This window comes from Nelumbo nucifera, chromosome 8, assembly GCF_055504915.1.
Source record: "Nelumbo nucifera cultivar China Antique chromosome 8, China Antique-T2T, whole genome shotgun sequence".
In the NCBI taxonomy this organism is placed as follows: Eukaryota; Viridiplantae; Streptophyta; class Magnoliopsida; order Proteales; family Nelumbonaceae; genus Nelumbo; species Nelumbo nucifera.
In genome coordinates, this window is record NC_142656.1 from 24183097 (window position 1) to 24196494 (window position 13398).

A 13398-nucleotide genomic window follows, 5' to 3' on the forward strand; every position below is an offset into this window, starting at 1 on the left:
AATTTGGTGATAAAGAAAATATTTCTTCTGTCGGTTTTCATGTTGTTTGAAGCAATTAAGGAAATACTTGGATAAAGGAGTTCATATCTGCGCTCCACAACGTCCCACAACACATCCCCGCTATGCATTGGGAACAACTCTCGATGATAGTATCAGTTCCGATGATGTCATCATCGGGAGATGTTCCCAATACAGGGCGGGGATGTGGGGTGGGACGTGGGGCACCCACTTGTGGGGCACAGATCTGAACTCTGGATATGGATAAAGTGAATAATAGACAAAAATTATTCAAGGAGAATATTTCAGTGTAAAGCTCACCAAATAGAGTACCTACCCCCTCAAACTTCGATGGGATCCACAATTCAACAATCCCACTAAAATGTTAATTGGGTTCATTAGATATTGAAACTATTTTGGCTGTAAATGGTATCTATTTATCTGAATTTTGAATTCAAATTTGATCCAGTTAAGGGTGATATGAATTTGATTAATTTATAATTGGATTTAACATGGATCCACCCGTCTAATCTAATAAAATCCAATTGTATTTGATTTAAACGTATATGATTAATTAATTAAATTCTATCTACTAATAAGGTTTGTTTGGGTCTTCAAACAAAAAAAAAGTTTGAACAGGACATTGCTTGCTGTATAGAATCTCAGGCTGACAAGCGTCAAAACACAGATTCGAGCATGAAAGCAGTCAATTTGAATGCCAAAGTTTAGGACAGTCCTTCCGAAGACCCCAGATAGCTTGGACCAGCATTGGATAATTGCCTTTTATTGAAGTTGGTTTGAATGTTGTCTTTTTACTAAATAATTATTAATTCAAGTTTCATAAAATTTATTTTTAATATATTTTGTTAATGATATGCAATATCGATCATTTTTAGATTATTATATTAATAATTTATAATGTTTTCACCATTTGTAATTTATAACATATAAGGCTCCATTTTGGAAGAGTATAAATATAAATATGTAGAATACAAAATCTTGTATTTTGTATTATTTTGTATGTATTTGTACTGTACATATTCGTATTTGTATTCCTTCCAAACTAAATCTTAAGTTCCATTTGAGAAGAGTGAAAATATAAATATGTAATGAACAAAAAATTGTATCTTGTATATATTTATACATATTTGTAATCGGAATTAACTTCAAATCCAATGGTGAATAAGATAAGATTCAATTCAAATGTTAATATAAACGAATAAAATTTGGATTTACCTTATATTCGGAGGTAATCAATGTTTAGAACCTTAAGATAACTGACGAGGAGGCCGAGCTGTTTTTCACTCCGAGTCTAAAGTGTTGGGCCCAAGCCCCACCCGGAATTTTGTGGGCTTGTTGCGGGCCTAGGTCGGGCCTGTACACAGAAACCTGGGCTCAGGCTGGGTTGTAGCAACTACACAGCACAAAGTCCCAAGTGACATTTAAACAATTTAAGGTTAGAAACAACTCAAACCTCACTCCTTTTTTTATAGACAGAAGGGGCTACACGAGGGGGTAGCACGTCCCCAACTCAAACCTGAACCTCATTCTATCCGCAGAGATCCCTATCAACTGACATTCAAACACAACAGTTCATTCGTGAATCACGAGTCCGTCCCAACACAGTCCCAACTGCCATTACAGCCATAAATTGGGAACATCTCTATGTACTCATTTTTTGCAAGGTGGCAAATGGCTGGTTGGTAAGATCTCTATTGGTTTTGGTGGAGACTTGGGATTGAATCCCTCCTAGGTTTTAGTGGGTTCTCTGTCACACAAAACAAAGTTCAGGAAGTTGAGTGTCACCACCCCATGAGTGCAGGGTGGCAGTCTGTAATTTATCTGTAAGGGGATTCTTTTTTTTTTTTTTTTTTTGAGGGGGGAAAATTTGTCAATGGTAATTATGGGATTTTAATTCCCATTGACCAGGAAACCTATCTTCTTTTTTCAGATTTATGTGGGGTTCAAGGAAAGTTCTCCTAGGTTGGTAAATAACTTTCCCATCTATGAGGAAAGTCACTAGCACTTGAATGAGACAAAAATGCCCCTTTTAATAATGAATTTTTATGGCTAGAATGGGCATTGCCTTGTTTACCTGGAAAATAAAAGAACATGGGTAAATGCACTTACCCGGGTAAATCATTCCTGAGAAACACTTACCCAGTTAAGTGCATACCTGGGTAAACTTACCAAAAAGCGAGGACTAAAAATAAGAAAAAGAAATAGTAACATATCCAAATAGGTAACACTAACATATACATCTTTTGCTCTTTGCCACCTTGTTTCAAAAGCATTACACACGTCTCTCACTCTTACTCTTTTTCTTCTTCCTTTTTTTGGGGGGTGGGATGGTGTAATTAGGGGTCATATTGAACCAATTGATTATTATCTATTTTGGATTCAAGCTGCACAAACCAAATTTATTATTTTAATTGATAAGACTGTAAAATAAAGAGAATACAAGTACCGCATTGAGAGATTGTATAGATATTCCACAGGTCTTCAGCTCTTGAACTTCACCTACATCCCCATGCTCACAAGTTGCAACTTGAAAAAGTTGTAACATGTGTTTCATTTTGTGTGTGCATGGTTTGTATGACCATTAATAAAACATTGAATGTTAGAGAGAGAGGTAGAGACAAGTCCATCAATCAAACTCAGTAAATGGTATACATCCCTGTTCTTCAAGAACAATCTGGAAAGCTTAACAAGGTTGAAGAGCTCAACACCCAAGGTTGCTAATAGTAAGATATGTGTTAGAATACACTTGGGAATTCATGGATGCAAAGGAATGGTTAGAACATGCATGGTTATGCTATGATAATTCGTATATAAGCCACAAAATGTATTAATAACACTTAAATCTAATGCTCAAATGACTATAAATAAAGTGTAAACACATATTAGTCTATGTAAAGTATTTAGTACTGGGATACCTTGTGAAACATTGGAAAAATGCCAAAAGAATGTTACATATATATGTGGTTTATGAGATAATAGAGGAACGTGCAAATGCAATTTAACAGGAGTTGAATACATCAATTAAGTGAGTTTATAGAGTACCACTTTCCACCCATGTCGTGTGCCCATGAGTCATAACCCTCAAATTATATATATATATATATATATATATATATATATATATATATATATATATATATATATATATATAAGTAATGGCAACAGGGTGGTTCGGGGAGGGACCATATTCCCCATTCATGACCCCGACTTTGAAACAAATCCCCATCCCCGACCTTGATCCCACCAAGGATAAAAATGACCCTTCATCCCTGACCCTCATGGAGACGGATGGGTTCCCTATCGAAGACCCAAAACCCCGAAATTTTTAAATTCAAACTATTTTTAAAAATAGATTTACTTAAAATAAGGGAAATTTTTTAAAATATAAAAATATTTTAAATATATTTTGATATAAATAATATTATATATGTATATATTTAATATATATAATTGGGGTCAGGGCAAGACAGGGAATTCACTCCCCATCCTGTCCCTGTCCCAATTCAGGTATCACTATCAATCCCCGTCTCCACCCCGGTTCCCATCCCTGTCCCTATACGAGGAAAATTGCCATCTCTAGTCAGGACCATATTGTATTGATACTGCAAACCTTGTCAACACCTCTCATGCAGCTATAACCCAAAATTCACAATTCAGATGACTCTAGCACACCAATCAAGTGTTTTCAAACACAGATAGAAAAACTAGATTTTTTTATCATGGACAACATAAAAAGTTTGTTAATCAGAAATTAAGAAATCAAATATTGCATAATCATGTAGTTCAAACTTGAAAATACACATGATCCATCTTAACTCCCCATGGAAATTGATGACCACTATGCTTATCCTGGTTTAGCAGGCATGGGATAATTAGATGATGTAATAGCAGTAAGAAATATTTTACTTTCCACACTTTGGATGTTAAAGAAGAGGTCTTTAATACTCATTCTTCTGAATTTAAAATCAACAGGACATATGACAGGTACTACTAATACCATTTGAACAAAACCAGGAGGACCAATTTCTGTGTAATTACCTTTTCTTTTTTCAGTTATTTTTCTTTTTTATCCTTTTTAGTTCTAGTAGTTGGCACAAAAAATTTCTACATATTATATTTAATGCATATCATCACCCAAAAAATTTGGACATTTATTATCTTCTTGTGCTATCAAGTATTTCTCGCCTAATATATGTAAGCACTTCAGTTTCTTAAAGTATGAAAAGAAAATCATTTCTTAAGGTAAATGGTTTTTATTTTTAATTTTAGCATAATCAGCATTTATTTTCAGTTATCTAATAACAGAGATGCCAACAATTAAGGATATCAATATATCATCATGTCATAATGGGGAATTCATACCAATGGAGTGGAATGTAAGCTCATAACTGCTGTACCATTAACTATTCCAATTTTTGGTATCCTTTAGCTTTTTTCTCAACTTGCAAATCTTTTTTTTTTTTTGATAAATAATACAAGATTTGTTAAAGATCAATAGAAGAGTTACACAGTGAAGGTTTCCCACAAAGAGGTGCGAGATGCATATTATAAAATCCTCACTCACAGAAGCAGTGGTATTCTACTATTCTGCATTCAAGGGGGTCCCAAATAGGTGCAAAAATACTACAGGCCATCAACAGAGAACCCATTAATGTAGGGGGAGGGAGGGAAAGAGATCACCAAATTGAATGTAATTTAAATCCAGCAGAGTTGATGACATCATCATGTGCACATTGGGCTGCCAGGTGTCAGTAATCTGCTAATTATTTTCAGCCAGATATAGAATTATATATGAAATGACCTGCCTATTTTAATACATACATACATGTGTGTGTGTGTAGTAGATAGGTAGATACATATATACATACATGGCATGACCAAAGTTAGTTGGGACAATGATGCAGATCTGAACTTGGCATGACCAAAACCCTCTAACAATGATACAAATAATTGACTTTGCAGTGTATTCTTCAGAAGGTAAGAGTTCATAGCAGAGTACCTCAAGAATGTAATCTGCTAATAATTTCCCTATCAGGACAAACATCAGAGCAAGTGCTTCTGTTGCACTACAAAAACATGTGAGGTTACCGAAAACATTGCATACAGATAAATGATTTTATCTTAATGTCCATGTTAATGCCATGCGTTTTTTTCTTAAAGAGCACACCCACTTTTATCAATTGGAGTCTACTATATGCATGATACAGAGGATCATCAATCCAAACTGTCCCATCAACAGGTATAAGTTATAGACTTCTTAAATCATCTGACCCTATTTTAAGAGAAGTACTGATGCCTTTGATTCATCCTATTATATAGAGAGTATTGGTGGATAATGTCAGGAACCACTCTGATATAGTCTTCTACAATACAACACTCATCGTGTGCCATGTAAAATGAAATTGCTTCATTTGATTTTGCATTTCATCCTAGAGCACAAGTAGAGCATCTAAAATGGAAGTATTCCAATTTGCTAATAAAATATTGCAATGAGGTCACTTCAGCATTTTAAGAAATGAACTCATTCAGTTTTTCTGAATAACAGAAAATGAGTCCATTTCAGATGACAACATTATTGGGTCAAATGCAATTTAAAACCCTTATAAAAAGAGAGACTATTCCATTTCATGTGGGATCCAAACAGGCTATTAGATATGAAATAGAAGAGAGTATTTCTGTTCTTTCTTTGTCAGCAATTCAGCATTTAAAATTTTGCACATTTCCATGATGAAACTGGTGGCTGAGGCCTTGGAGAAGAAAACATTTTATTGGGAATGGATCCAATGATGAGAAGAAAGTCCATTTGGTTGATGTCTTTTTAAGATAAACAAAAATGAAAATTCATTTAAAAAAAAGATACATCACCCGGTGATGAGAGATCACCTAAAAAAGTAAATACAACAATCTAAACAAACACCCAAAAACCTCAAAGATTCCCACTGATCCTCTCTGAAAAACAAAATAAAAAACCCACTTCTACTTAATCCAAAAAGCCTCAAAAACCTAACCAAATGTCAAACCGTTCATCCCAAAAAAGGGAGAGAATCCTATTTCCTTCTTAATCTCTTCAGCCATCAAGTTTACTGGCCTTATCTTTCCCTCCCATCTCCAAGTTCATGGAAGTTTTTCTTGAGAATTCTTCCCCACCCAAGAAGAGACCCATTAATTACTTGAACTTCCATACCTACCATTTCTTCCAGCCCAATTTTCTTCTCAACTTCTCTTACCTAATCCAAAATCTGTTCATTGTCACTCTCCTGCAACTCCAACCCTTCCTCCAAATCTGAGCCAGCCTTGTTATGATCTAGATCGAAACCTCAGGAAGTAATTCATTAAGAACTGAGGTCCCCAATTCCAGAGAAGTTTGAACCTTCTTAGGTGTTAAACCTTCATCCTCCCTATTTTTAACTCTGTCCTTGTCTTTCAACCTCTTCCTCCTATACCTTCTCTTGAATTTGTTACAAGGACCTGCTCCAAAGAGATCCTCTTTCAACCAAGAGAAAACCTTTGTTATATGAACCAATTGACCATTACTTGGTCCCTCTAAATTTTTCGACTTCAGTGAAAAATTGCTTTTGGCATTAACACCTTTTACCACTCTTTCCATGCTTAAAGCCATTTTCTTCCTCCCCAAATCCCTGCCCAGTTTCCCATTTGGTTGAATGGGAAAAAAATATTCTCTTCGAATGGAAAGGTGGGACTGACCTCTAACCTCAGAGACAGATGAATAAAATCCTATCATGCAAAGTATGGTATTTTGGAGAATGGTTGGGGCTTTCTTCCACTTAGAGATACCCCTGGATCATGTGTATAGAAGGGGATTCTGAACAACGTTCCATTAGAAGAGGAGCAATATTTGATCACCACTATCAACTTCTGTCAGATGTTTTAAGTCCTTTTGTCCTTGCATCCAATTGCTCAAATCAAGTCACTAGAAAATACTCAGTATCATTATATACATTTTTTGGAAAAAAGATATAGTATAGTATTATTACCAAACAGAAAATCCTATATAGGAGCTGTAAATAGGGAATATCAATGATTAGAGAACCGGGTTCAACATAGAACCGGAAAAGGAAGAGGTTCATGGGGCAGAAACCAGACCAGTTCATTGGTTTTTTGGTTAAACCAGTTGATCAGCCGGTTTTGGACAGTTTTCTACCTATTCCAGTTTTAAGTTATGACCAAACCAGATATATGCCTGGGTCGCAGTTCAACCAATCTGACAGGCTAGTCCAGTCCAGTTTCCTAAACACTGGGGAATATACAAAAAGATACTTCTATGAACAAACTAAACAAGTGGTACAACTTCATCGGATCAGATGTTTAAGTCTGTTAGCAGTCTCTGGTTCTCCACCAGGGTTGGGGGGTGGGGGGTTAAGGGGATGGGGGACGGGTTAGCCCCTGTTGTATGGCCCCATGAAGCAAAAATATTAAAAAAAAAAAAAAGTTCTCTGGTTCTCCATAATAGAAAGTCTTTAAAGGTTTACCAAAACATTGTAATTTAGAATCTTTGATCCCATGAGAATTTCTTTTCTTATTTTCTTTGCATGATTTTCTTGTTGTATTTAGTGTTTTCATTTTCTGTGATTTGTTAACTGTTTCAAAATTCACTCTATAAATTAGTCTTTTAAATTCCTTTAGATGGCTTATTAACTGAATATTTAATTTTTTTTTATTAAGAAAATAATGTTTCTATTGAAACAAAACAGAAGAAGTGCATGAGGTGATGTACACAAAATACCATAAACAGATCCAACCTTAGAAATTATGGAGAGATAGAGCTATCTCTGTACAAAAGGATCATTTCCACTCCCCCACTAGCTAAATAATCAGTCATGGTATTTTTTTCCCTGGGGATCCATCTCAAAAAGGAAGGAAATGAATGCCCAAATCTGCATTCACAAGATAAACAAATATGTATATATTTACTACTGTGATGGTTTTGTGACTTAAATAAATGCTAAAGGAAGAAATTTTACATTTTTATACAATTCTAAAAGAATTTTATTATAAAGAAGGACAATTTCTATGACAAAAGAATTGCAAGAAGGTTTTCAAATAACATATTAATGCACTTAAATATAGTTTTCTGCTTGCAATTACTTTGGCACCCTTCACCACCACCACCACCAAGAAAATTTCAATTTCCACCGACATGGTGTTTCACTTTGGCACTAGGGATATGTTTGATCCTTGTTGTTTGCCTCTTCACCAACCAGGCTTATTACTGACCATTGTCATAGCCTTATGGGGTTGGAACCTAGGGCCACCGTGTTGTCTTCATAACCATGTAATCACTCCTCTTATCCTTTTACTTCCCTCAAATCATTGTCAAACGACTGATTTTACATGCTATAAATGGTTACACATTATTTACATTTATAGAAGCCTTGCCAATCCTCATACAGGTGGCAACTTGTATAAAAATCAGTCTTATAAATTTCCTGCTTAAAATTGATAGACCCTACTGCTCAACATTGAGGTCAAATGCTTTCCCATCAAGGTCTCAAACCATCAAACAAGCCAAGCATTTTGCACTTTGAAATTACTCTACTAGCTGTTTGTGAGTAATAAATTGACTGAGGAATCTACATGAATACACAGTTTAGCAAATGAAAACTCTTGTGGTAATTTTGTCATTAATAGTCTTGACCAAACTCCTTAAGTCTTGTTCCACCATCCCACTCTCCACAAGAACAACTGAAAATAAACAAAAGAAGCAATATGCTGCTTTTTGGCCTGTTCATGTTATTTTAGTGCACTTTTTTCTTGTTCATTTCAGCCACTAGAAGAAAAATAGATTGCATAGGTTCATTTGCTTTTGTCTTGATAGTAGGAGTTCCAAATAAAAGGCTTAAGAGAAAATGAAAAGCAACTGAGTAGAATTACTAAGATAACAAAGCCCAACACTTGAATTTGGTTCATATGGATGAGTAGAAATGAACAGGTCTTCAACAACAAAATAGTGAACCCATACTTTGTATTTGAAAATGTGGGTTTTGTAGTGAGTGAGTACAATGAAAAGCTCAAAGCTGATCAAAGTTGGATGATAAAGTAAAAGAAAATATCGTAAAAGGAACCATCCCCAATTTACTTTACTTGAAATTAATTTTGATGCTTAGATTCTACAAGGGCAGAAATACTAGCTGCTGTACAAGGGGGATCCAGATTGCCAACCAGCTTGGGGTGGAACATCTCCTAATTGAAGGGGATTCTCGGGTGGTAATAGGGTGGCTTTTAAACCCAGATGCTGTCATTTGGGGCTACAGAGACCTCCTCAAAAAAGTAAAGTGGTTAACTAGTAATATGAGAGTTGATGTTAAATGGGTAAGCAGGTCAGCTAATGCTATGGCTGATTCTTTGGTCAAACAGGGGGTTTCCAGGGAGGGTCTTTTTTGTGCTACCTTGTAACTTGTTCTAGTAAATTGGAAAGCTGTATTTAACTAGTATGGAGAGATTGCATCTCGTGCCTCTCCTTGGGAAGCTTGTACTTTCTTATCTTTGGTGATTAATAAAATTCATTCATTTATCAAAAAAAATAATAATAATTTTGATGCTTTGATTAAATAACAGGTGAAGCAACTATAGGATGTATTTGCAAGGAATCATGCCGGGATTCCAATTCAAGGAAGATTCAAATATTTGGGAAAAGTCCCAATATTGTTGCCTGAAGCTTGGGCATCTAGGGTGATAGCATCCTACTTGCTTGAGGACCTGCAGATCACTAAGGTGGTTCTTTAAGGAGACTCACAAGTAGTCATGCATAGTCTCAATCAACATATCCACTCATCATGGCAGGTTAACTCCACCATCATGGACATGTTTCCAATAGAGGAAGAGTCTCTTAAGTCGATTTTTTGCACTCTCCACTTCTCCAGGAAGGAAATTCTGCAGCAGGTTGGCTCACTAATGAAGCAATAGTAAAGAGACACGATCTTAGATGAACTTCCTGTTATTCTTTTGTGTTGCATAATATTCTATTAGTTGACTGTGTAAGTCTTCCTTTTGTTAGACTACAGTTCCATCAATCCCAGTAATTTATCAAAAGAAAAAAGCCTAAAACTTGGAGCCATTGTATTTAATATTCATGTTCATCATCATATATATTTAATATTCATTAATGCTTAACAAGTAAACATAAGTATAATCCAACAAGCATGGTTAACAAAAACAAGGAATTTCATTAAGTCAATCAAATTGTAATTCTGTATCCAAGATTTACAATGAATGAATTGATTTAACCAATTTTGAAAGAATGGAAAGAGAATGTCAAAGACCTCGTACGGATGCTGACCTATCAAAACCTACCACTTATGAAAATAGACTCATCACTTATCCTCTTATATATGCATAATTCAACACTAAATGTCTGCAGGGATGGCAAGAATAGACTCGGGTGATGCTGCAAGGTTCCGATTGGACCACTGCTGCTGGCCTGTACTTGATGAAGACTGAGGTGATGTCTTAAATGCATCACTAGACGTGTTATACTTCCTTCTCTTCCTATATACTTTAATCTCTTCTTCTGCAGTTTTCCCAACAGCATGAACCTTCAATGACTCAACATCTTCTGACCAAGAAGAAACAGGGGAATCTGCTTCACCTAGAAGGTTCCAGTCATTTATGGAAGAGGAGGAACTGGTTTGTGCTCTTGCCTCTTCTTGTTGGATGTAGTAATCAGTCAAAGAACACGACCACAAAGACGAAACCACGCTTGTTGATGGCTCAGAACACAGAACCTCCCCTACTTCTTGAACACCCTCTCCTGCAATGAAGGGGTGAAGCAAGAGCATATCAGCCGTCCACCTATACTTCGCCGTCCTCACAAAACATCTCTTCAGAAAATCTTTCCCCTCTTTCGACATCTCACTTGGTATCCTCGGCAACTCACGGCCCAAACATATCTGTGAGAGAAAATCATCGACGTCCACGTCTGGTTCAGAATCCCATACCGGCTTCCCACTTACCATCTCTACCACAAGGCACCCAAGAGCCCATATATCCGATGGAGGCTCCTGTATATTATCGATAATGGATTCTGGCGACATGTATAAAGGAGTTCCTCTCCAGCAGGGCTCCAACAACTTCCTCTTGTTCTGGTACACCTTCTTTGCCAATCCAAAATCCCCAATCTTCACAACGTAGTCACCACCTCGGCTTTTTCTCTTCCTCTTCCTCGAAGAACAACAAGGAGATGCAGGAGGAGACATGAGAAGGATATTTTCAGGCTTGATATCGCAATGAACGTAACCCCGAGCATGAATGTGATTAAGCCCCTCAAGAATCGACCTGGTATAACGCTTGACGTCGGATTCCGGCAACCCACCACTCGCTTTCGCCTTCTTTATCTGATCGGCTAGGGTACCTCCTGACCCATACTCCAACAACATGTTATAGATCATCTCACCATTCTCGGTGGTGATTTCATCTCCAAAGCAATGAAGAATGTGAGGGCATCTACCGAGGTTGGCAAGAACCTCTTTCTCCTTCTGAAGCGAACACGAGCGAGAGACCTCGGCCCACTTCACGGCCATTACAGGCGGGAAATAGCTTTGACGCGTATTCCGTCTCTTCGCCCTGGCCAAGGAAACCGTACCAAAGCTTCCTCTTCCAATCGTTTCGCCTTTCGTCCATTTCCTTCCGTGATGACTCTCCATATCATCCACCTCCTGAAGCTCCTCTTCCCGCCTTCTTTTCATCGATTCCCTTCTTGGGGTCGTAACCCCTATAGTTTGTTCTTCTACCACCAACACTTAAACCAGAAAACACACTTCAGGTTTGAGTTTTGAATAAAATGCAAGCAAAGATAAGAAGCCCAGATGGAGAAAGCATGGAAAGAGCGGTTTGGAGCAAAAAAAAACAACAACAACAAAATTCTGGGTTTTGAGCAGAGAAACGATGGAACACATAAAAGAACCAACTGGTTTTAGGTTTGGAGATGGTCAGGACTCAGGAAAGGATTGAAACAGGTAGACAACCAGTTGATGATTAGGGCTTTGAAGAGAAAACGGGTTGGAATTTCTGAAAACAAAGGGAGGAGATAATTACGTTGGAAGGTAGTTGCGAGTAATATCAAGGCAGAAGAATTGAGTGTCCAAAACGGCGGCAATTGCTCTCTTCGTTCGAACCCGCTTCCAGGTTGCGTGTAACGTTCGTTCATTGTATGTCAAAATTTGAAAGCGTCGACGGACCCTCATCTTCACTTGAAATTACGTTAATGCCCTTGAATTTCCGCGTGCTTTTCCCTTTTCCTTTTCTTGAAATCGTCAAGCCGGCTTGTCCAGTCAGTCCAACGGTATTGAGTGCTATACACCTAAGTCCTACCATCCCACTTGGGACCGGGCCCTAGCGCAGACCCTTCCATGCATGAACTCGCTAGGGTTTGGATGAAGTGAAAGTGCAACTTGGGCGGACCCAATCTGCCCGAATTTTCACATGGTTCGTGTGTGTGCGTGCGGGGGGGGGGGGGGGGGGGTGCAGGTGGTCATTTCCAGTCAGGCCCAACCTAGCCCAGCCCGCAAATTTTCAGGGTTGGGCCTGGTCGGGCCCAAAATTGCCTTACATACATAAATATTATATTTAAGGTTGGAGATTTGGCCCGGAGCTACCACATAAATTCTAAATCCGGACTGCCGGTCCAATTGAATGTATGGACAATCTAATCTGTTTAAACTCATTTTCATTTAGATTTGTTTCAAAACAAACCTAGTCCATTGACACATAAATTCTTATCTTATATCAATGGACTAGATATTGCCTTAACCCAACCCAATCCAATATAAATTTGTTACAGACGGACCAGGTCCAATCCAATCTAATAAATATTTTGGACTGGATTGGTCCAATCCAACATGTCTTGTTGGTCCATCCAATCCATCCAAACTGATTTTGGACTGGACGGGGTCCAATTTAAAACCGGTCCATTGACACCCTTAATTATAAGCCCTTAAATCATTTCTTACTACCTCAACCAACAGACTTTCTCTTATCCCTAGTTCTTCTACTGTTTTAGTCCTTTCAACTTGGTCTACCTTCCCTTATTTTAGCACATATTGGAGCTACTCTTAGGTTCTTTAATGAATTCATTTTTTGCCTATCCTTTTTAGCATTTTCGTTCATCCATTTTAATATTTGCATTTTGGTTATACTCGTTTTTTTTTCGATTGTTATGTTGTTTATTGACTACCCAACACTCCATATGACACTCCCACCTTAAAACCATTTTATAGAATTTTCCTTTTAGTTTACATGGTGTTAGCCTATCCTATAAGACTGAATGTACCCCTCCATTTTGTCCATCCTATTCTTATTCTATAAGAGACCTACTCAGCCTCTCCATTGTTTTGAATTATTAAACCATGGTAACAAAAGATGTCA

At 37.3% G+C, this 13398-nt stretch overlaps 1 pseudogene across 1 annotated transcript; it reads right to left on the reverse strand.

The window, feature by feature from the left end:
• Window positions 1-10182: 10182 nt before the first annotated feature.
• LOC104609169 (mitogen-activated protein kinase kinase kinase 20 pseudogene) lies at window positions 10183-12160 on the reverse strand (annotated as a pseudogene). Its single transcript, XR_016079113.1, has one exon. The product of XR_016079113.1 is annotated as a mitogen-activated protein kinase kinase kinase 20 pseudogene (transcript).
• Between the last annotated feature and the right edge of the window lie 1238 nt (window positions 12161-13398).